This window comes from Polyodon spathula, chromosome 9 (assembly GCF_017654505.1).
Source record: "Polyodon spathula isolate WHYD16114869_AA chromosome 9, ASM1765450v1, whole genome shotgun sequence".
Taxonomy (NCBI): domain Eukaryota; kingdom Metazoa; phylum Chordata; class Actinopteri; order Acipenseriformes; family Polyodontidae; genus Polyodon; species Polyodon spathula.
In genome coordinates, this window is record NC_054542.1 from 15,470,645 (window position 1) to 15,494,740 (window position 24,096).

The following is a 24,096-nucleotide window of genomic DNA, read 5'->3' on the forward strand; positions in this document are numbered from 1 at the left end:
TCTGCCTACCTGAACCCAGCTGTTCTGACCTTCTATCTCCCTGGTGGCTTTCAGTCTGTTAGGGGTGATGCAGACTTCCATGAATTGTGGGTGTGCCAGTTCCTCAAGATCCTGTTGCTGTCTCACTTCTTCCAGCTCCATTTCTAGCATACTTACTAGTTTATGCAAATCCTGGATCGCGCGGCACTTTACGCACACTTGGTTTAGCTCCGCTGGGTTTTCTCGGATTTCCCACATCAAGCAGGTGTCACAGATTACTGGCTTGAAGACCATGTTGAGGTTTTTTTTTTTTTTTTTTAAGTTTAGTTTCTTCTGCAGCTGTCAACCTGCTTTCAAACTGCTTCGAAACTGTTCTGTACTTTTCCACGCCTGTACTTCTCCCACTCGCTGTCGCTTCCACTCGCTGTCGCTGGGAAGACTGCCTCGTTTAACTGCGTTGTTCTGCTGTGCTGTCGGCTCCTCCCCTCGCCCGTGTCTCAAAACGGCGCTGAATTTGAATCAGCTGCTCCGAGTTTCAGCTTGTTTGTTATCAGAAAAAACACACGCGGCTGTGTTTCCCCAATGTCCTCTGTTTTCTGATTAAAGCAATTCAAGATGCAATTTCTCCTTTCTGCTTCGAAACTGCTCTGTACTTTTCCACGCTGTACTTCTCCCACTCGCTGTCGCTTCCACTCGCTGTCGCTGGGAAGACTGCCTCGTTTAACTGCGTTGTTCTGCTGTGCTGTCGGCTCCTCCCCTCGCCCGTGTCTCAAAACGGCGCTGAATTTGAATCAGCTGCTCCGAGTTTCAGCTTGTTTGTTATCAGAAAAACACACGCGGCTGTGTTTCCCCAATGTCCTCTGTTTTCTGATTAAAGCAATTCAAGATGCAATTTCTCCTTTCTGCTTCGAAACTGCTCTGTACTTTTCCACGCTGTACTTCTCCCACTCGCTGTCGCTTCCACTCGAGGATCTCATCCAGCCCAGGGGATTTGTTTATTTTAAGAGCTCCTAGTCCCTTTAACACTTCTGCCTCAGTTATGCTAAAGTTATTTAAGACTGGATAGGAACTGGTTGAACATGTGGGGCATGTTGTCTGTATCCTCCTTTGTAAAAACTTGTGAAAAGTAATCATTTAATATATTTGCTGTCATTTCGCCAAATATTTTTTTTAAATTGATCTATTAAACCATTTTGGCAAATTAGTTTTACATTTAGATTTGTCTACTTTAGAGATGTAACAAACAAGCTGAAATTTGGAGCAGCTGATTCAAATTCAGCTCCGTTCTGAGACATGGGCGAGGCGAGGAGCCAACAGCACAGCAGAACAACGCAGTTAAACGAGGCAGTCTTCCCAGCAACAGCGAGTGGATGCGACAGTGTGTGGGAGAAGTACAGGCGTGGAAAAGTACAGAGCAGTTTAGAAGCAGTTTGAAAGCAGGCTGACAGCTGCAGAAGAAACTAAACTTAAAAAAAAAACCCTCAACATGGTCTTCAAGCCAGTAATCTGTGACACGTGCTTGATGTGGGAAATCCGAGAAAACCCAGCGGAGCTAAACCAAGTGTGCGTAAAGTGCCGCGCGATCCAGGACTTGCATAAACTAGTAAGTATGCTAGAAATGGAGCTGGAAGAAGTGCGACAGCAACAGGATCTTGAGGAACTGGCACACCCACAATTCATGGAAGTCTGCATCACCCCTAACAGACTGAAAGCCACCAGGGAGATAGAAGGTCAGAACAGCTGGGTTCAGGTAGGCAGAAGCAGGGAAAAAAAGAAACTTCATCAAACACAACCACCAGAAATCAAAACAACCAACAAATTTGAGTCACTTCAGAATTTTGATGAGTAGAACCAACAACAAGCAACGAAAGGAACAGCATCCAGGGCCCTATTGACAGTGGTGACCAGACAGCAAAAAGAAGGGAGGTCATGATTGTTGGGGACTCCATATTGAGAAACACAGCAAGTTCAATTCGCAGTTTGGACCCCCTTACTACAACAGTGTGCTGCCTTCCGGGAGCCTCGGTCAAGCACATCACTGAGAACGTGTACAGGCTCCTAGAACGAACAGGAGACGACCCGGTAGTAGTCGTCCACATCGGTACAAACAACATTGGAAGAGACAGACCAAAATCTCTGCAAAACAAATTCAGAGAGCTAGGAAGGAAATTAAAAGAGAAAACCAAAACTGTGGTATTTTCTGGTATACTACCGGCACCATGCAAAGGACCGTATGGACAGCTGGAAATAGTTAATCAAAACGCATGGCTGAAGACGTGGTGCACACGGGAAGGCTTCACCTATCTTGATCATTGGACCACATTCTACAACGAGGACTATCTGTATAGACGGGACGGACTGCACTTAAATAACAAGGGAACCAGTCTACTTGGAGAAAAAATCCTCGAGCAGGTTCAGAAGCATTTAAACTAGAAAGGAAGGGGGGAGAAATCAACAAAAAAACAGAAGGGAGACCGCATCAAAACAAGAACAACAACTCAGGTAAGACAACCATTAAATGTATTTATCTAAATGCTAGAAGTATCAGAAACAAAATTCTAGAACTTGAAGCTACTGCACTAACAAGTAACTATGATGTGATAGGTGTTACAGAAACTTGGTTGTCTGAGAGCGATGGGGACGAATATAATATTTGTGGGTATACACTGTATAGGAAAGACAGGCAGGACAGAAGAGGTGGAGGGGTAGAGCTATACATAAGAAACAGTCTTGAAGCCCAGGTGTTAAACCTGGACAAAGAAAATAAAGCCGAATCAATATGGGTCAGAATAACGGACAAAAATTCAAAGGGCATAATAATAGGAGCATGCTATAGACCGCCAGATTCAGACGGCGAGCAAAATAATCTGTTATACAATGACATTAGAAATGTGTGTAGCAAAGGAGAAGCCATACTAATGGGGGATTTCAACTTCCCCCAAATAAAATGGGAAAACCCGGTGGGTAGCACAAAGGATGAAATTGAAATGGTGGAAATGACAAATGACTGCTTCCTAACACAATTTGTCAAGGCACCGACTAGAGGGGAGGCATGCCTTGATTTAGTCTTTTCAAATAACGAAGATAGAATAACTAAAACAGAGGTCAGAGAACCACTGGCAAACTCAGACCACAACATGGTCTCATTTGAAGTGTTTTTTAAATCCCCAAAAGTAAAGACTAAAGCTAAGGTTTACAATTTTAGAAAAGCAAACTATGAAGGTATGAAACAGAGACTAACAGAAGTAGATTGGAGTAAAATAGAGAAAACACCCACAGAAGAAGGATGGTTGTTCTTCAAAAATGTAGTACTAGAGGCGCAAAACAATTACATCCCTAAAGTAGACAAATCTAAATGTAAAACTAAATTGCCAAAATGGTTTAATAGATCAATAAAAAAAAATATTCAGCGAAAAAAGGCACTTTACAGAGCATTAAAAAAGGACCAAAAAGAAAGTACGCAGAAAGAGTACACGGAACTGCAAACGCAAGTCAAAAAGGAAGTTAGAAAGGCCAAGAGAGAAATAGAAATGAACATTGCTAAGGGAGCTAAAACCAATTCCAAAATGTTTTTCCAATATTACAACAGCAAGAGAACATTCAAAGAGGAGATTAAATGTTTAAGAGATACAAATGGCAAAATCGTAGATGAAGAAAAAAAATAGCAAATATATTAAATGATTACTTTTCACAAGTTTTTACAAAGGAAGATACTGACAACATGCCCCACATGTCATCCAGTTCCTATCCAGTTTTAAATAACTTTAGCATAACTGAGGCAGAAGTGTTAAAGGGACTAGGAGCTCTTAAAATAAACAAATCCCCTGGGCCGGATGAGATCCTCCCAGTAGTACTCAAAGAAATGAAAGAAGTAATTTACAAACCGCTAACCAAGATCATGCAGCAGTCTCTTGACACAGGGGTGGTACCGACAGACTGGAAAATTGCAAACGTAATACCGATCCACAAAAAGGGAAACAAAACTGAACCAGGTAACTACAGACCAGTAAGCCTGACTTCTATTATATGTAAACTTATGGAAACTATAATAAGATCCAAAATGGAAAATTACCTATATGGTAACAGGGTCCTGGGAGACAGTCAACATGGTTTTAGGAAAGGGAGATCGTGTCTAACTAACTTGCTTGATTTTTTTGAGGATGCAACATCGATAATGGATAATTGCAAAGCATATGACATGGTTTATTTAGATTTCCAGAAAGCTTTTGACAAAGTCCCGCACAAAAGATTAATTCTCAAACTGAACGCAGTTGGGATTCAAGGAAACACATGTACATGGATTAGGGAGTGGTTAACATGTAGAAAACAGAAAGTACTTATTAGAGGAAAAACCTCAGAATGGAGTGTGGTAACCAGTGGTGTACCACAGGGATCAGTATTAGGTCCTCTGCTATTCCTAATCTACATTAATGATTTAGATTCCGGTATAGTAAGCAAACTTGTTAAATTTGCAGACGACACAAAAGTAGGAGGAGTGGCAAACACTGTTGCAGCAGCAAAGGTCATTCAAAATGATCTAGACAAGATTCAGAACTGGGCAGACACATGGCAAATGAGATTTAATAGAGAAAAGTGTAAGGTACTGCACGCAGGAAATAAAAATGTACATTATAAATATCATATGGGAGATACTGAAATTGGAGAAGGAATCTATGAAAAAGACCTAGGAGTTTTTGTTGACTCAGAAATGTCTTCATCTAGACAATGTGGGGAAGCTATAAAAAAGGCTAACAAGATGCTCGGATACATTGTGAAAAGTGTTGAATTTAAATCAAGGGAAGTAATGTTAAAACTGTCCAATGCACTAGTAAGACCTCATCTTGAATATTGTGTGCAGTTCTGGTCACCTCGCTAGAAAAAAGATATTGCTGCTCTAGAAAGAGTGCAAAGAAGAGCGACCAGAATTATTCCGGGCTTAAAAGGCATGTCATATGCAGACAGGCTAAAAAAATTGAATCTGTTCAGTCTTGAACAAAGAAGACTACGTGGCGACCTAATTCAAGCATTCAAAATTCTAAAAGGTATTGACAGTGTCGACCCAAGGGACTTTTTCAGCCTGAGAAAAGAAACAAGGACCAAGGGTCACAAATGGAGATTAGACAGAACAGAAAATAGGAGGCACTTTTTTACACAGAGAATTGTGAGGGTCTGGAATCAACTCCCCAGTAATGTTGTTGAAGCTGACAGTGATTCTGGCGTCCCAGCATCACCCCCCTCCATCCCCCACTCAGCTCAGCCCAGCTTACTTACCTGTACATCAGCGTTGTTTTCTTTCTATTGTGTTTGAGATCCCCATCCAGAATCTTTCCGTCTCAACCACAGCCAGTTGCTGCTCCTTTCTGCTGCTTCAGATAAGTTCTTCACTATGTGACGCAACTCTTGGCCACTGAACCCGTCATCTCTGAGAAACCGGGATGTAGAGTGTGCCACAAATCCTCGACAACCAACCTCCACTGGGTAAACCCGGACTCTCCATCCTAGCTGTTCCACTTCAGCAGCTAGTTGAGCATACCGAAGTTTCTTCCTCTCATACGCCTCACCCACAGCATCTTCCCATGGCACTGTTAACTCTACCAGATGAACAAGGTGTGCTGATCCAGACCACAAGACAATGTCTGGTCAAAGGTTAGTGTTGGCAATCTCAGGTGGAAAAATAAGCCGTTGACCAACATCTGCCAGCATCTTCCAGTCTCTAGCAGCTTCCAGTTGTCCTGGGCGAGGCTTGGTTTTAACACCTTTTCTTGGTGGTTGCTCTCCTGGATGGAGGAATGTTCTCTTTTGTGTGTAATGCTTTGATGGAGCTGGTGGCAACGTATTGGTCAGATTACGCTTGTCTTCCAATGCTAAGGCCAAACATCGCAGCACCTGGTCATGACGCCAAGTAAACCGTCCTTGGCTAAGACCCACCTTACATCCTGTCAAAATGTCCCTTAATGTTGCAGGTAATGAATACAAAGGACATGAGGGATCCTCACCCACCCAGAGGTTTAGGTTATGTGGTGATGGGATAACATCATATACTGATCCCATGAGGAAACTGATCCTGCTCTGTTCCATTGTCCATAGGTCTTGCCAGCCGATCTTGCGTTGTTCCACACTCTCCCATCTCATCCATTCTCCCTGCTTGGCCTGGGAAACGGCCTTTACACACCTGATCCTCTCCTCCTCCTTTTGCACCTCATTGACTACCAGCTTCCTCCGTTGAGCTGGGGTTGCCTTGTGCCATCTAGGAGCTGAACTGAGACCAAAACCTCCTTTTCAATGCTGAACTTGCCCCATAATGTCTCCGATTCGGAGATAGCCTTAGCATCTTCCACAGCTTTCTTTGCCGCCCATTTTGTTCCAGTTTTCAACACAGGTGCTGCCTCCCTTACACATTTGTCACGTGAATCTATTAATGTAATAACTAACTACTCCTCGGTTACAGCAGAGATTGGTAGCTGCAGTATTCCTTTACCATAAAGTCCCACTCTGCTGAGGCAGCGTGGAACTCCCAACCATTTCCTGACGTATGACCTGATTAAAGCTTCCAGCTTCTCAACTGTTGTCAAGGAAACCTCGTAGTCAGTGGTCACAGCAGCCTTGGCAGTAGACCAAACTGAAAGCACCAGAATTTCAGTTTGCCTGGTAAAGCGCTGCTGTCTATGCTCTTCAACCATTCCACTGCTTTTTGTCTAACTTCTCCCACACGAACACTGTCCTTTAGATCCCCGTCGTACCATCTCCCTAAACTTTTCACTGGCTTCTCGCACACTGTTGGTATTGCCTCATCATTAATGTAAAACCTTTTATCTACTACTTTACCTTTAATTATAGAGATGCTCCTTGATTTAGTGAATTGCATTCATGCCCATTCAATGTTATTGGTTAATTTGCCCAATAACCGATTAGTTATCTTGTCATCCATGTATGCTCGAATTGGCGGTAGTCGCATTCCAGAAGCCAAGCACCCACTACCCATTTTGATGCCCTAATAATTACTTCCATTACCATGGTAAAAGCCAGTGGAGAAATGGTGCATCCTGCCATTATTCCAACTTCTAGGCATTACCATGTAGTGCTGAATTCTGAAGTTGAAAAACTAAATTGCAAATCTCCAAAGTAGGCTTTCACTAAATTTGTTATTGTCATCGGTACGCTGAAAAAATCAAATGCTGCCCAAAGAAGTTCATGTGGCACTGAACCATATGCATTAGCCAAATCCAGGAATGTCACATGGAGCTCCTTGCTCTCATTTTTTGCTGATTGAATTTGTTGCCAGATTACGTTGATGTGTTCTAAGCATCCTGGGAAACCTGGAATGCCAGGTTTTTGTACTGAGATATAGCACCTTTTCAAGTATGGAGACGCAAAAAAGAATTGTCAACCGGAGTGGTCGCTGTTGAGGGTTCCGTTTCAGGAAAGAGGAGGCTATCTCTAATGTACTATTTGGAAAAATGATTATATAGTTGTATTCACTGAAGATAATACAAATCTAAGTGGCTATGCAAAGTCATGTAAAGATTTGATTAAAATATGACAGCAAAAAGTGAAATGCAACTCTGCAGCCACAGCACACTGGAAGGGACTGCTCCTTTCGCTAGCAGAATCTGAGCCATGTAATTCATAAATTGTAACCAACAGCAAATTAAATAAATATTTCCATGTGAATAGCCCATTATGTTAATGTAGTTTTCAAACTTTCTTCTTTTTTTCCTGGGGGTCGCTGAGGGCTCTGCTTCACCTGGGGGTCGCTGCCTGCTCTGCTTTGCCTCTCTGAACACTCTCCACTCATAAGAACATAAGAAAGTTTACAAACGAGAGGAGGCCATTCGGCCCATCTTGCTCGTTTGGTTGTTAGTAGCTTATTGATCCCAAAATCTCATCAAGCAGCTTCTTGAAGGATCCCAGGGTGTCAGCTTCAACAACATTACTGGGGAGTTGATTCCAGACCCTCACAATTCTCTGTGTAAAAAAGTGTCTCCTATTTTCTGTTCTGAATGCCCCTTTTTCTAAACTCCATTTGTGACCCCTGGTCCTTGTTTCTTTTTTCAGGCTGAAAAAGTCCCTTGCGTCGACACTATCCATACCTTTTAGAATTTTGAATGCTTGAATTAGGTCGCCACGTAGTCTTCTTTGTTCAAGACTGAACAGATTCAATTCTTTTAGCCTGTCTGCATATGACATGCCTTTTAAGCCCGGAATAATTCTGGTCGCTCTTCTTTGCACTCTTTCTAGAGCAGCAATATCTTTTTTATAGCGAGGTGACCAGAACTGCACACAATATTCAAGATGAGGTCTTACAAGTGCATTGTACAGTTTTAACATTACTTCCCTTGATTTAAATTCAACACTTTTCACAATGTATCCGAGTATCTTGTTAGCCTTTTTTATAGCTTCCCCACATTGCCTAGATGAAGACATTTCTGAGTCAACAAAAACTCCTAGGTCTTTTTCATAGATTCCTTCTCCAATTTCAATATCTCCCATATGATATTTATAATGTACATTTTTATTTCCTGCGTGCAGTACCTTACACTTTTCTCTATTAAATGTCATTTGCCATGTGTCTGCCCAGTTCTGAATCTTGTCTAGATCATTTTGAATGACCTTTGCTGCTGCAACAGTGTTTGCCACTCCTCCTACTTTTGTGTCGTCTGCAAATTTAACAAGTTTGCTTACTATACCAGAATCTAAATCATTAATGTAGATTAGGAATAGCAGAGGACCTAATACTGATCCCTGTGGTACACCGCTGGTTACCACACTCCATTCTGAGGTTTTTCCTCTAATCAGTACTTTCTGTTTTCTACATGTTAACCACTCCCTAATCCATGTACATGTGTTTCCTTGAATCCCAACTGCGTTCAGTTTGAGAATTAATCTTTTGTGCGGGACTTTGTCAAAAGCTTTCTGGAAATCTAAATAAACCATGTCATATGCTTTGCAATTATCCATTATCGATGTTGCATCCTCAAAAAAATCAAGCAAGTTAGTTAGGCACGATCTCCCTTTCCTAAAACCATGTTGACTGTCTCCCAGTACCCTGTTACCATATAGGTAATTTTCCATTTTGGCTCTTATTATAGTTTCCATAAGTTTGCATATAATAGAAGTCAGGCTTACTGGTCTGTAGTTACCTGGTTCAGTTTTGTTTCCCTTTTTGTGGATCGGTATTACGTTTGCAATTTTCCAGTCTGTCGGTACCACCCCTGTGTCAAGAGACTGCTGCATGATCTTGGTTAGCGGTTTGTAAATTACTTCTTTCATTTCTTTGAGTACTACTGGGAGGATCTCATCCGGCCCAGGGGATTTGTTTATTTTAAGAGCTCCTAGTCCCTTTAACACTTCTGCCTCAGTTATGCTAAAGTTATTTAAAACTGGATAGGAACTGGATGACATGTGGGGCATGTTGTCAGTATCTTCCTTTGTAAAAACTTGTGAAAAGTAATCATTTAACATATTTGCTATTTTTTTTTCTTCCTCTACGATTTTGCCATTTGTATCTCTTAAACATTTAATCTCCTCTTTGAATGTTCTCTTGCTGTTGTAATATTGGAAAAACATTTTGGAATTGGTTTTAGCTCCCTTAGCAATGTTCATTTCTATTTCTCTCTTGGCCTTTCTAACTTCCTTTTTGACTTGCATTTGCAGTTCTGTGTACTCTTTCTGTGTACTTTCTTTTTGGTCCTTTTTTAATGCTCTGTAAAGTGCCTTTTTTCGCTGAATATTTTTTTTAATTGATCTATTAAACCATTTTGGCAATTTAGTTTTACATTTAGATTTGTCTACTTTAGGGATATAATTGTTTTGCGCCTCTAGTACTACATTTTTGAAGAACAACCATCCTTCTTCTGTGGGTGTTTTCTCTATTTTACTCCAATCTACTTCTGTTAGTCTCTGTTTCATGCCTTCATAGTTTGCTTTTCTAAAATTGTAAACCTTAGCTTTAGTCTTTACTTTTGAGGATTTAAAAAACACTTCAAATGAGACCATGTTGTGGTCTGAGTTTGCCAGTGGTTCTCTGACCTCTGTTTTAGTTATTCTATCTTCGTTATTTGAAAAGACTAAATCAAGGCATGCCTCCCCTCTAGTGGGTGCCTTCACAAATTGTGTTAGGAAGCAGTCATTTGTCATTTCCACCATTTCTATTTCATCCTTCGCGCTACCCATTGCAGCCAAAGATGAAGGTTTGTATAGTGGGAGGGATAACTAGCTATTAATTATAGTGGGGTGCAATGACATAAAGTCATTGTTGAGTGCAGCTAAACTTTTTATACATGTCCTGAAAATTTTATTCACATTCGTTACTTATAAAAGTGGGGAAAAAAAGGCAAATTGGTGGTTAGACCATCTTGAAAACCCTTCAAGACCTGACATCACATCAGGACATTCACGGTTGTAAACAAATGCAGTAGATGGAGGACAGAAGTGAAAGTGATGTTACCGGTTTGGATGTTTTAGCATCTTAAATCAAACAGATCAGAAATGTTGGTCTTGTGCTTAATTTGTATTGGTTTCAATGTAAAAAAAAAGCTTGTTTCATTTGCACTTACTTCTCTCTCTTCAGTGGTTTATTTGTATTCTGCTGATGGTAGAGTAGCACATGAGTGTTTTTTTGTGTCAGTTTCAGGTTTTTTAATTTGAATTTGTTTCTTGGCAGTACTTTCACATCTGCTTTTAGTGAAAAGCTTGTGCCAAGCATCCTTATTCAGATGGTGAATTTATTTTGAAGAATATCGCTTGATTGTTGCATCTACCCTTACGGAAATATCTTATAGGAGTACTATAAAAAAAAAAAACCCTATAGGAAATCCTATAGAAAGTCCTATAGTAAATTGAACACAAGTCCTATAGAATATCCTATAGGACTTGTGCCTATAGGCTATCCCGTAGCACTGTCCTAAAGGGTCCTGAAGGATTCACCTTCAGGATGTATGTAGGATAATCTATAGGACTGACTTCTACAATGTCTTATAGGATCCTCTATAGGACTGTTCTCTAGGATCCTCTACTGAATTGTCCTTTAGTGTCCTTAGGGATATTCCATACGACTAGTAAGAGAACTGAGTGTTCAGCAAACTTCAAGTAGTGTAGTTTAACAAACCAGCTTTTATAACACTTCACATTGGTACATACATTGATTGGTAAATGTTGCAAATAGAAGGTATTTACACTTTTTATAATAACTTTATGAGAACAGATTACAAACCACTCAAAAATGATATAAGATTATTATTATTATTATTATTATTATTATTATTATTATTACAATCAATTGGTCACAAAACAATTAAAATCTTCAATATTCAACGAGCACATACAGTACAGTAAATTATATGTGTGTGGAGGAGGTGTGCATGTGTGTATTCAGCAAAACCTGTGGTTAATAAAGATTTAAACACTCTAAAAATTGAGGAACGCAATGTTTCTTACCAACAATGGCATATACAATCTCTGGATCCAGTGCTTCTTTGGCTTGTGTGCCTTGATGAGCATTCGATTTGGATTCAGTCAGATATTTTTTAGACAGATCATCAACAGTGTAACACATTGTCAGTTTTTTTTTTTTTTCAGTACCCACTCTTCTTCAGTCAGCTGTATAATAACAAAAACATGAATAATAAAGTAACTTTTTCGCATATCCCAATTTCAAAATTATACAGAACATTAATGTTGTAAAACAGATCAGTGGTTTTAACAACCTTTTAACAACCCATATTATGGCATATAAAAAATATTTGTGACAATAACATGATATATAATGGTTTAAAAATGAAATGACACGGAGAGAACAAAAGAATGCATTGCACATTACAGGTACATTTGTTTCAATGCTTTTTTAGGATCCCCAGTAAAGCTAGCTTCACAGTAAGTTATAGCAAAGGCACATTGATGTAAAACCAACATTTGTTTCCCTGTGACAATACTTTGCACATTAAACTGCACATAGGCCTGGACCAAATCAAAACTTTGACCCATCTGCTAATCACAAATTACAAACCCAGTATTAAATGGCAGATTCCCTCTGGGGTAGAAGGAATAACCTTCTGACAAACAAAAATGCTGCCATCAATACCTGTTTTGTAATTTGTGATTAGCGGGTAGGTTTTGAGTTTTGAGTACTTTTTGATTTGGTCCTGGACATAGTTTGATTATGCTATGTGGAATTTTAATTTTCTGAAAAAGTCTACATTTAATATTTATTTCTACAAATATGACTACTGCTAGTCCTACAACAACAACAATAATGCAATTCAAAACAGTAAACTATTCTTTCTTAAAATTGCGCCTACCTCATCTTGTTGTTCCTTGGCTGCTTGAAGATTGTTTTAATTCCCAATTTCAACTTGTGCTATCTTTTGTGTGGTGGCGGAGGAAATGTACTCTTTCAGGGGCTCCACTTGATCTATATAGTCTGGAAGTTCTAAAAACACAAACATATTTCGATTGCCTGTAACTTTGAATTGACTCTGCTTTATTTTTCATTTTATCAAAGATGTCTTTTTTATGTTATAATACTAGTTTGAAACAAGCTAAGCGATATTAAGATCAACAAACCTTTAAGAAGCCCGATCACTTTCCTTAAGTTATCATTTTCTTGTTTTAGCCTTTTATTTTGTTTTTGTAAAACTTCATTATGAATTTTCGATTCTTCTTTTGATGTTTCGCTAAGATCTTCATCTGCGAAAATCAAACAAAGCGAAATGCCATGATCTTAAGTGTCTTGCTGCTGTCCTGACTCCTGAGGTAAATAACTGTCACCTCTCGCGCAGGAAAATCAAACCGAGAAAAACTCTGCGCGTGTGCTATCTGTCAGCATCGTCTTTTCAATTACAGTAATATAATAGGAAGACATTTATTTTTTTTAAATGGAAAGGTTTTCAAAAGGACCTTATAAACGGTTTTTACACCATGACACAGAGGAAGACCTGCCGCGGATAACAAAAGTAAGGCGAGGGATAGCTAATTCAGTAGAAGAAATTGAGAAGCCCGTAAACATGTATGCTCAACTACGATTTAAGTTCAGGATAACCTTGATTAGAACGACTGTACTACTGCCAAAAATGTAAGTAGTTTATTTATGTAAAAGTGTTTGATATAATGTTAACCTATTTGTCATAGGGTTGCCAACTTTTCAACAGACCAAACCCGGGCACAATTTTCAGTTAGCCACGGACGGTCAAACATCTAGCTAGTCAGTCACCTTGAGACTGCAACTGTAATAGATACGGTTAAAAACAAACAAACAAACAAAACGCTATATATTGCGTGGCATAAATTAATATTAAATAGATATGCAAATGCACATTAAATTATTGTTAAATTAATATTTAATAAATATGCACTAGCTGGTTTCTTGCTAAATGTTAACCAAATATCGATTGAAAATGTAATTCCATATCATGTCCATTTGTATTACGTTTTGTTACCCTTGAAAATATGTAATAATTTCCCATTGTTTACATGTTTTTAATTTAAAATAAAGTTAATCTGACTTAAATGTTAATGGAAAGTAACAAGAAATAATTGAACGTAAATTTAATATACATTGCATATATCTATTAAATATTAATTTAACATTAATTTAATATGCAATTGCATATCTATTTAATATTCATTTATGCCACGCAATATAAAGCGTTACCAAAAACACTTTGAGACTGGGGCAAGTTGAGACAATTTTTGGAAAATACTGGATATAGGACAAATGATGTCTACAGCAGCCTGAAACTTTGTACCATATATAACTTTGGTTTATGCTTGTTTTACAAGCAACGTGGACTGACTGTATGTGTCGTTTGTGTTCAAAATAAAATACAAATCTTAATCTGAAAATAAAAAGAAGGATGAAGAGCATACAAAATTTAATTACAGAAAAGTTGGGATTGTGTTATAACTTATTTTTTTTATCAGTATATCGGATATGTAGATGTGAAAGAATGACATTCACAGTTGTCCAGAATAATGAGACAGCTCCTTTGTTTTCATTTAATAATAATAATAATAATAATAATAATAATAATAATAATAATAATTTAGACAGTCCATAAAAGCATAAACTAAGGAATGAGTGGATCAGTAACGTGGACAGCATAAGTTTGACCATGAACCATTGTATCCTGATGCACCCCTGGCTGAAGATGAAAGTGATTTACTTATTATGGCTTTTGCACTGAAACATTGGCTAACTGGGGAGGCTTGCAATAACCTTTTGGAACTCATGTCATGCCACCTGAAAGACTTTCCAAAAAAGTCTCAATACAAAATACTTAAAAAAATAATCAGATGTACAGAATTGAATTCTATGACTCTGCACTTTCTTTGTTAAAAATGTCAAGCAGGTATTTGCAGTGATAATGATAATTCTGGTTCCTGTGGTGAATGTGGTAAAAGGTTTGCTAAAGAAGAAAGTAGAAATGCTGGCCTTTTTATCCAGCTACCACTAAGGAAGCAATTGCAAGAATTGCTTTAAAAAGATGGTGTCTTTGATTCCATTATGAATAATGTTACCAGCAGTAACAGTGAAATTAGAGATGTAACTTCAGGTAATCTCTACCCAAATGTAAGACATTCCCCACACTTTGGTCACAATGATATTTCGCTTCAGTGGAACTGTGATGGTGTTCCAATATTTAACTCTTCGCAGAGTTGTTTTTGGCCCATACTAGTGATGGTTAATGAGCTCTGATGTAAGACTCGAACCAACAACATTCTTCTGTCATGTCTTTAGTTTGGTCATGGAAAACCTAGAATGGATACATATTTTGGTGTTTTTGTAAAATAATTAGAAGATCTACATGTAAAAAGCATAACAATAACAATTCCACAAGTAGGTCAGAAAACAGTAAGAATTCATACTTTGATTTGTACTGCTGATTCTGTAGCAAGACCAGCTCTAAGAAATACAGTAGTTTAATGGAAGGTTTGGATGTGATTTCTGTCTCCATCCAGGAGAGCATCTTCCCGTTGAGTACACGCTTTGCCAGAGTGTACTCAACGTTAGAAAAATGATACCCCATTATGACTGCTGCTTAATATTAAGGCTTACTTTTAGTTATGTGCAGGCAACACTTGTGCTATTTTACTATTATGTGATTTTATAGTTTTAAAAAGTTTACACACTCAAACTATATCATAATATACAGTTCTGCCAGGATTCAATTACACACACACACACACACACACACACACACACACACACACACACACACACACACACACACACATATATACACACACACACACACACACACACACACAGTATACACACATACTTTTAAAATGGCTTTATAATACAACAGTTTTTTTTTCTTTCCTCTTATGCAGTTTAGTATGCATCCTAGTAGCCTACACTATGCTACACGAAATTGGAAGACTTCTAACAAAAGAACAGAACTAGAATAAGCAAAATATGTGAAAACAATGCTGCAGGTTTTATACCTTTACCTTTGTAAGCACCTTTCATGCAGCAACACTTATTTACATCATTTTTGACACTCACTGTAGGCTCAGTTTTCCCATGCGGGATGTACATTTTATTTTTGGTTTGTGAACTGCATATGTGTAACAGGGCCAAGGTTTATGTACTCGCTAGACTTGCAAGTAAAAAAATGTATGGAAAATCATCTAGCGAGTATATTTCTTATGAATAATCTGAAAACGCAGCGACACATGGTGACAGAAACGCATCTCAAGTGGGCGTATGCAGCAGAGGCGCAGGCAACTTGTCTGTCGAACACAGCGAGTGTGCTCACGGCTTATATGCATGGTATATTGCGCGAGGCCCCATACCCTGAGCTGGTGGCCATGGACATTTTGCAAAGAACTTTGAAACATTTTAAATGTATAAGTGTAAAAAGTTATCAGGATTTAACAATGAAAATAAAAATTACAAATACATTATTTAAACAGTTGGAATTTGTGCGATTTTGTCATGTGGCAGCCAGGGAATTGACCAATGACCAGTCATCGCCTATCACATTGAGCCCCTGTCGCCACTAGTGGAAAGGTAGAGTCACAGTGAAAGTATCATTTTATCACAGGACAAATTGCATCGCGTCTGGTGTGAATAGGCCTTTACAGTAGGTGTGTATGATCATGTAGCAGCTTTTAAACTGGGTTTCAAAATGTTACAATACATTTTTCAAATACTGGTAGTACATTTACAATAGGCTACCTTACTCGCCCACATTTCCCACTACAGTGCAAGGCTTTCGCCAGTAGAATGTGATTATATATTTGGTGTTGTTGTTGTTGTTGTTGTTGTTGTTATTGGAGATCCAATAAACTAGTAGTCCTTACAAGTTCAACACATTTCTCAGTAGATCCTAATCCTCCCAGGTCTTTCTGGAATTTAATTAATTAATCAAGTCTTGCAGCATGCTGATGTTAAGCCCCTGTGGCGGGGTGACCGGCCCCTGTGTGCAGATTGTGTTTTATGTTGTATGTTGTGTGTTATTGTTGGTGTATATATATCGGTGCACGGGATATAATGGGGCTGTGGAGCACAAGTGATTTAAAATATATAGTTGTATTTAGGCAGAAGGATTGCACAATCACTTCACCTGCAGATAAAATGTGTATTAACATGTGAGCACGGGGAGTGCACAGATTAGTTCATGTGCTGGGATTCAAGTGAAAAATGAATTTGTAATTGAATCCCGGCAGAACTGTATATATAGATGCACAAAGCACTCACTCAGGGTTGTGTGTTCGAGAGTGGAGAACGGTTGTGGAGAGGAGGGTAATTTAAAAAGAAAATAAGTAACAATCGCTAAGCATGCTGGCTTTTAAACCAGCAAGATACTTGTTATTTATTGTTTGTTGTCTGTCTGTTTTGGCCATCGCATTGTTTTACAAAGTGTTTTGTGTTTTGTTCAGATCTTTTATTTTGCAATAAAACGGCGCAACAGCACGATTCACATTCACCTCGCGGTGCTGTGTTTTTTTGTATTTGTCGTTTTGAAAAAATTCTTTAAACCAACAGGTTTTTTTTTTCTATTTCATGTTTTAATTCTTCTAAAACCAAATCTTGCTAAATGAATTAGGTTTAAGGGATTTTACTTCAACTCTAGATGGTCACTCAAGTCTGTTGCTGTCAGTAGCCCGCAGCATTAATACAAGAGACCACTGGCACCACCCAGCTATGATAATTTAATACATTTCTGGGTACAAACATGACTTTTTTGTCCTTAGTGGTAAGCCATGATAGATGCTACTTAAGACAAGTGTACAATGAATTGCATCTTATAGCTAAAGGACAGAAAAGTTTAGACTTGAAGCAGTCAGCTATCTGATGACCAGACACGAAGATTACATAAATGCAAAGGAAGAAAAACATATCTTTCTATGCTTTTCAAATGGCTTTATTATTTGTTTATTTATTTGTTTATTGCAAAGTACTGTATTTTTAAATTTGTAGTAGCTTCACTATCACTAAACACTGTTATTTTATGAGTCAAATGGCAATAATTGAAATGTTGAATAAATTGTGTCAAATAAAATAAATTCTGAATGAAAAGGCCCCTAAACCCCTGGTGCTCTGCTAATTTTTTCCTATTTGATCAAAGAGCTTGCCAGGGCTGCTTCCAGCACATCTCAGTCTTCAGTTATACTGGAAAGTTGCGCAAGGTTACGTCACAAATGAGATCTTCACTGCTGATGTCTTCAGCATAAGGTTTGACTTTATAACATGTTTGCAGGCAAAAAAAACTTTTGGTCAGTTTGCGCAGTATAACGTGCTGAGCACATTCTCGCGACAGTAAGAGCGAATTATTATATATATATTATATATATATATATATATATTATATATATATATATATATATATATATATATATATATATATATATATATAAAAGATATACATGTAAAAACACGCGTGTTCCTACTTCAGCAGTCATTTTGAAATTTCAGAAAAATCATAGACATTTTTATTATGAGAAAAAAAAATACATAACTGTTGGACCAATATGAAGTTACATTTTTTTTGAACTTTGTTTTTATTGTTTTGTTTTGTTTTTAGTTGATGTTTTGTTATTTTATCCATTATATAAATGAATGTAAATAACTTTGAAAACAATATTTGGCGCTTTTTTATTTAGAATGTACCGGTGTTTGTTTTGAGTGCTGATATAATTTATATTTAGTATGATGATAAATATATCAGATTATTTGTTTTATGTTCAAACTACTGGAAAACTGTCTTGTGATCTTCATGCTCTGCAGATTTGCGCGGATGGTTTGACGTCACCCACCTCCCACTCGATTGATATTCATTAGGTCGTAAGCGGCGTGTCGTTGCGTGGTGACGTAGCACGGTCACTGCGGGTCCCGATTGCTGCAGCCGCTTGTCAGAGTGACGAAGATTGGCACCCAGGTAAGCTGTCACTCAAAATGTTATTTTTCCGTTTCCTATCAATCAAACAATCTCACAAAATCAGTCGGCCAAGTCGCAGAACGGCAGGGTAGTCAAAACTGAACCCAGTAGACTGTGTTCGGTTCGAAAATTAAAAACATTTATTACAGAAAAGTATGTCGGGTTGAATGGCTTATTGAAAGGGGACATTTCTGGAAAAGCCACTGAGAGAATGAGGGCCTGTTCTTTTTTTCTGTTGAGCGCGGGGAGGAGGAGGAGGGATAGGCAGCTGTCTTGCGCTCGATTGATAGAATTGCTGTGGGCAGGTTTTTTTGCAATTAAAGGGACAGAAGCTCGTTTTGTACTGCGTTCATATTTCTTTCTGAATACCGTATTTATAAACATGGTATTCATTTGTAGGGAGAATATGAAATGTGTGCTTTCTGTGAGGTTAAAAACAGCAGTCAGATCACAGACAACATTTTAACTAAGGTTGTGTTATTGGCGGTTTAGCAAGAAACATGGCGTCTGTGCGTGGAAGAAGAAAAAGAACAGAAGCTTTAATCAGAGTAGGAGGGATTACAAGCATTGTTGTTACACAGTGTTGGTAGTATAGCAGAGCCGCATAATTTATGAATATTTGTTTGTAGAGAAAGAAATCTAGTTGCTCGTCGTGTTTAACGCAGTAAACAGACAAGTTCCAAAACAAATTGATCTAAGTAGCTAACTTTTTTTTAAAGCCATGCAGCGATATGTTTGTAGATTTACGAAATAACACTCATAAAGCAAAAAAAAAAAAAAAAGAACAGTATGGATATAGTTTGACAGAGGCAAACCAAGGAAAATGACATACTTTGTACACATAGCTAAACCCAAACTACTATCGAATTTGCTAAGTAGGGACCGGTACTTTGCTTCAGAGAAGTTTTGGACCGGCTTGAAAATACACGTGTTTTCAAACTAGTAAAAGTTTAACCACATGGAATGTGTTTGTTCAACTTTGACAACAGTGCTTAAATGCATGGTGTGCGTTCATTATTTATTGTGTCATTGCAAATATGTAACTGTTGTTGAAACTGTTCAGATGCATTATGCTTTCTGTTTTTACAAACAAACAAAAAAAACCATTATAAACAATACAAAAGCGAGGCAATTCTAAATAATAATTTATGCCAGAGGTCAAGTCACCTAAAACAAATTATATCATATGCCTTAAATAAAGTGTAGTCCTTTGCATTTATGGAATAAAAAAAAAAACACATTTCCCCAGTATGATAAATTATTACTCCTTATCATCTGTAATTTTTATATCTCACAGTTCATCAGCCAGCATTCAAAATCTTCCCGAATTCTTTTTTGGGAGGCAGGGGGAGTTCAATTGTGTTAAAATCATACTGGCTGCGTACACTTGAGTGAATAATGTAACCTTACAATGTAATGGGAACTTCAGAAGCTTTAGAGTGGGAATGGTGTTTTTGTTGAAAAATAAAAAGTACCAACAAATAGCAAATATGTCCCAAACCTGTTTTCTTAATCAACTACACACAGGCCACTTTAAATGGTGTTTGAGTTAACCGAAACATGCTTAGTCAGATATCACTTTAAAACCCCCCTATTGAACAAGGAAACAGTTCCAGTATTAGACTTTCTGAATTAACATACTTTCAAAAATGAACAATTCCAATGAAATTCTTACCTAGATGTCAAAGGTTACACTCAGTTGTTTCTAGTGATGTTGATTTGTGGCCCTTTCTAAGACCTGAAAAGCTCAATGGTTTTCAGATGGAACATAAAAGCACAGGTTTGGTATTTGTTCCTTTTTGTTCAGTCAGGCAAAACATGCATTGATCAAAAATATAATACTTTGTGCCAAGAAACTGACTAATATAATCTTTATATTTTTAAGTGTTATCGTAATGAACTGTAACACGTTTTCTTTGTCCAAACAATAAATGCCTTGTTAATGAAAAAACAAACACAGCAGGCTGCAATTATAAATCAAAGACTGTTTTAATTGTGTTTAACATGTGACTGTTTAAAACATTTCAAAAAGCACTCCTTAGAATGTAGTCCTTAAAGTTATGTGTATACTTCAATGTTAGAATTAGAATATTATGGCCCAAATATTTAAAGCGATGCGCAATTCCCTCACAAAAATTGGTGCTTTTGCACAAAAATTGATATTTTCCAGCACAGCACAAAACAGTTGCTCGAAGTTGGAAAATAGCAGTTTTTTGCTCAATTTGCAAATGTGTTTGTGCTTCGCAAAACCACCTGCGCATTCAGTACCAATATAACAGAAATGCACAAGAGCTACGCATAAATGCGCAGAACTGGAATACTACACAACAATGTAATGTAATAGAAACATTCTGTGCAATGCAAGCCTGTCACACTTATTGCAAAACTTTGCCATTTTCATTCAGATTTGACCTTTGGAGCAATTCAGATATTTTTGTGCTTAAGCATATGACATTTGGGCACATGCATGCATTTGAATCTAATGTTTGTCATTATCACAGGTATTAGCATGGCTAATATGCTAAATATTTAAAGGGCCATCCCAGATTCTTTGGAATTCAAACAGGTGTATCTATGCTGTGCTGTTTGCTGGGAATTGAACTTATGATTTCTCTACTTCAGTCTCCATAATTTTGACAGGTGTCACACAAATATGATTATGTTGCCTATTCTAATTCATTACATTTTTTGACTTTCTTGTTTTCTGTTACAGCAGCATTTCTTTCTCAGTATTAAGAACATAAGAACATAAGAAAGTTTACAAACGAGAGGAAGCCATTCGGCCCATCTTGCTCGTTTGGTTGTTAGTAGCTTATTGATCCCAGAATCTCATCAAGCAGCTTCTTGAAGGATCCCAGGGTGTCAGCTTCAACAACATTACTGGGGAGTTGATTCCAGACCCTCACAATTCTCTGTGTAAAAAAGTGCCTCCTATTTTCTGTTCTGAATGCCCCTTTGTCTAATCGCCACGTAGTCTTCTTTGTTCAAGACTGAACAGATTCAATTCTTTTAGCCTGTCTGCAAATGACATGCCTTTTAAGCCTGGAATAATTCTGGTCGCTCTTCTTTGCACTCTTTCTAGAGCAGCAATATCTTTTTTGTAGCGAGGTGACCAGAACTGTATTCAAGATGAGGTCTTACTAGTGCATTGTACAGTTTTAACATTACTTCCCTTGATTTAAATTCAACACTTTTCACAATGTATCCGAGCATCTTGTTAGCCTTTTTTATAGCTTCCCCACATTGTCTAGATGAAGACATTTCTGAGTCAACAAAAACTCCTAGGTCTTTTTCATAGATTCTTTCTCCAATTTCAGTATCTCCCATATGATATTTATAATGTACATTTTTATTTCCTGCGTGCAGTACCTTACACTTTTCTCTATTAAATGTAATTTGCCATGTGTCTGCCCAGTTCTGAATCTTGTCTAGATCATTTTGAATGACCTTTGCTGCTGCAACAGTGTTTGCCACTCCTCCTATTTTTGTGTCGTCTGGAGATTTAACAAGTTTGCTTACTATACCAGAATCTAAATCATTAATGTGGATTAGGAATAGCAGAGGACCTAATACTGATCCCTGTGGTACACCACTGGTTACCACACTCCATTCTGAGGTTTTTCCTCTAATAAGTACTTTCTGTTTTCTACATGTTAACCACTCCCTAATCCATGCACATGTGTTTCCTTGAATCCCAACTGCGTTCAGTTTGAGAATTAATCTTTTGTGCGGGACTTTGTCAAAAGCTTTCTGGAAATCTAAATAAACCATGTCATATGCTTTGCAATTATCCATTATCGATGTTGCATCCTTAAAAAAATCAAGCAAGTTAGTTAGACACAATCTCCCTTTCCTAAAATCATGTTGACTGTCTCCCAGGACCCTGTTACCATATAGGTAATTTTCCATTTTGGATCTTATTATAGTTTCCATAAGTTTGCATATAATAGAAGTCAGGCTTACTGGTCTGTAGTTACCTGGTTCAGTTTTGTTTCCCTTTTTGTGGATGGGTATTACATTTGCAATTTTCCAGTCTGTCGGTACCACCCCTGTGTCAAGAGACTGCTGCATGATCTTGGTTAGCGGTTTGTAAATAACTTCTTTCATTTCTTTGAGTACTATTGGGAGGATCTCATCCGGCCCAGGGGATTTGTTTATTTTAAGAGCTCCTAGTCCCTTTAACATTTCTGCCTCGGTTATGCTAAAGTTATTTAAAACTGGATAGGAACTGGATGACGTGGGGCATGTTGTCAGTATCTTCCTTTGTAAAAACTTGTGAAAAGTAATCATTTAATATGTTTGCTATTTTTCTTCATCTACAATTTTGCCATTTTTATCTCTTAAACATTTAACCTCCTCTTTGAATGTTCTCTTGCTGTTGTAATATTGGAAAAACATTTTGGAATTGATTTTAGCCCCCTTAGCAAAGTTCATTTCTATTTCTCTCTTGGCCTTTCTAACTTCCTTTTTAACTTGCGTTTGCAGTTCTGTGTACTCTTTCTGTGTACTTTCTTTTTGGTCCTTTTTTAATGCTCTGTAAAGTGCCTTTTTTCGCTGAATATTTTTTTTAATTGAACAGTTGGACACCTGGCCAGGCAAGGTCAGCCAGCAGTGATCGTGCTAATCAAACCGCTATTGCTTCACGTCTGTACTGATCTGATTTTTGTAAAGTGTTATTATTCCATTCAGAATGTGCTTTGCCTGGCCAGGTTTACGGCTGTTCAAATTAAAAACAGCAGATGGAACATTTGAACATTATGTGGTACTCGCCACAAGGTGCCAAATGCTATATTTGCATGTCGCATTATAAGCACTGTTTTGAGATATGCACATGCGTCAGTGGTTCAATGCATTTGTCTGTGTGATTACTTATTCTATTAATGTATTTTTAAAATGGGAAATTTTGGTTTTATAAATGAGATGTACTTCTAAAACATCAAAGCACATCTCAAAATAATGCAAAATTCAGCATTACATGTACATGATTAATAATTTAGAGGTGTCGTGAGTCATGATGGTGTCACAGTTACTTCTGGATTAACTAAAAAATAAACAACTCCACAGTCTGCAGTGAAGTATAGAAATACTTTGTTTTTGAGGTGGCTGATGAAATAGTAAAACAATAACAATACCTTGTTTTTCTCTGTGGATATTGTGAAGCAAAGCACCACGAAGTTAAAGTAAGTTAAGTTATTGCTTTTCATATGTAAATATTAATGTCTATATGCGTTTCATCTTGCAATTGTTTTCTGTGTTTTTGGAAGATTTTGGTATTATCTATCGAAATACGTGCACGATATCGATGTACAATTTTCATATCGTTGCCCACCCCTAATTTAAAAGAAAATAAACCTGGAAAGAAAAGGTGTGCTAATTCATGCTGTGTGGATCGTTCATAATATTGCTACTAATATGAGTTATTTATTTGTTGAATTATTCATCACAATGAAGTTCATGCTGCCGCCAGGCCTGACTTATCAGTTCTGGGGACTCACAGTCTTGGTTTTTGATCCAACCAATATCTCATCATTAGTTTTAAACTATTCACTGCATAACAAATTAAAACATTCATGTTCTGGGTCCTAAATGGACTGGGAATTATTATGCACTTGTAGTGGTAGTGTTGCTTCTATTTGTCCTCACCTGTGCCATTTATAACCTAGCCCCACCTTTTACCAGTCTTCATTATCGAAACAATTTCGTACCGTTTACTTTTAGATTTTTAAATATTCAT

At 37.7% G+C, this 24,096-nt stretch overlaps 1 protein-coding gene across 1 annotated transcript in view; it reads left to right on the forward strand.

The window, feature by feature from the left end:
- Positions 1-18,256: 18,256 nt before the first annotated feature.
- Positions 18,257-24,096, forward strand: part of LOC121320428 (homeobox protein PKNOX1-like) — a 90,397-nt gene continuing 84,557 nt past the window's right edge. Inside the window, exon 1 of the mRNA XM_041258756.1 lies at positions 18,257-18,362. The gene's annotated coding sequence lies outside the window, so the exon portion shown is untranslated. The remainder of the gene's footprint in view (positions 18,363-24,096) is intronic.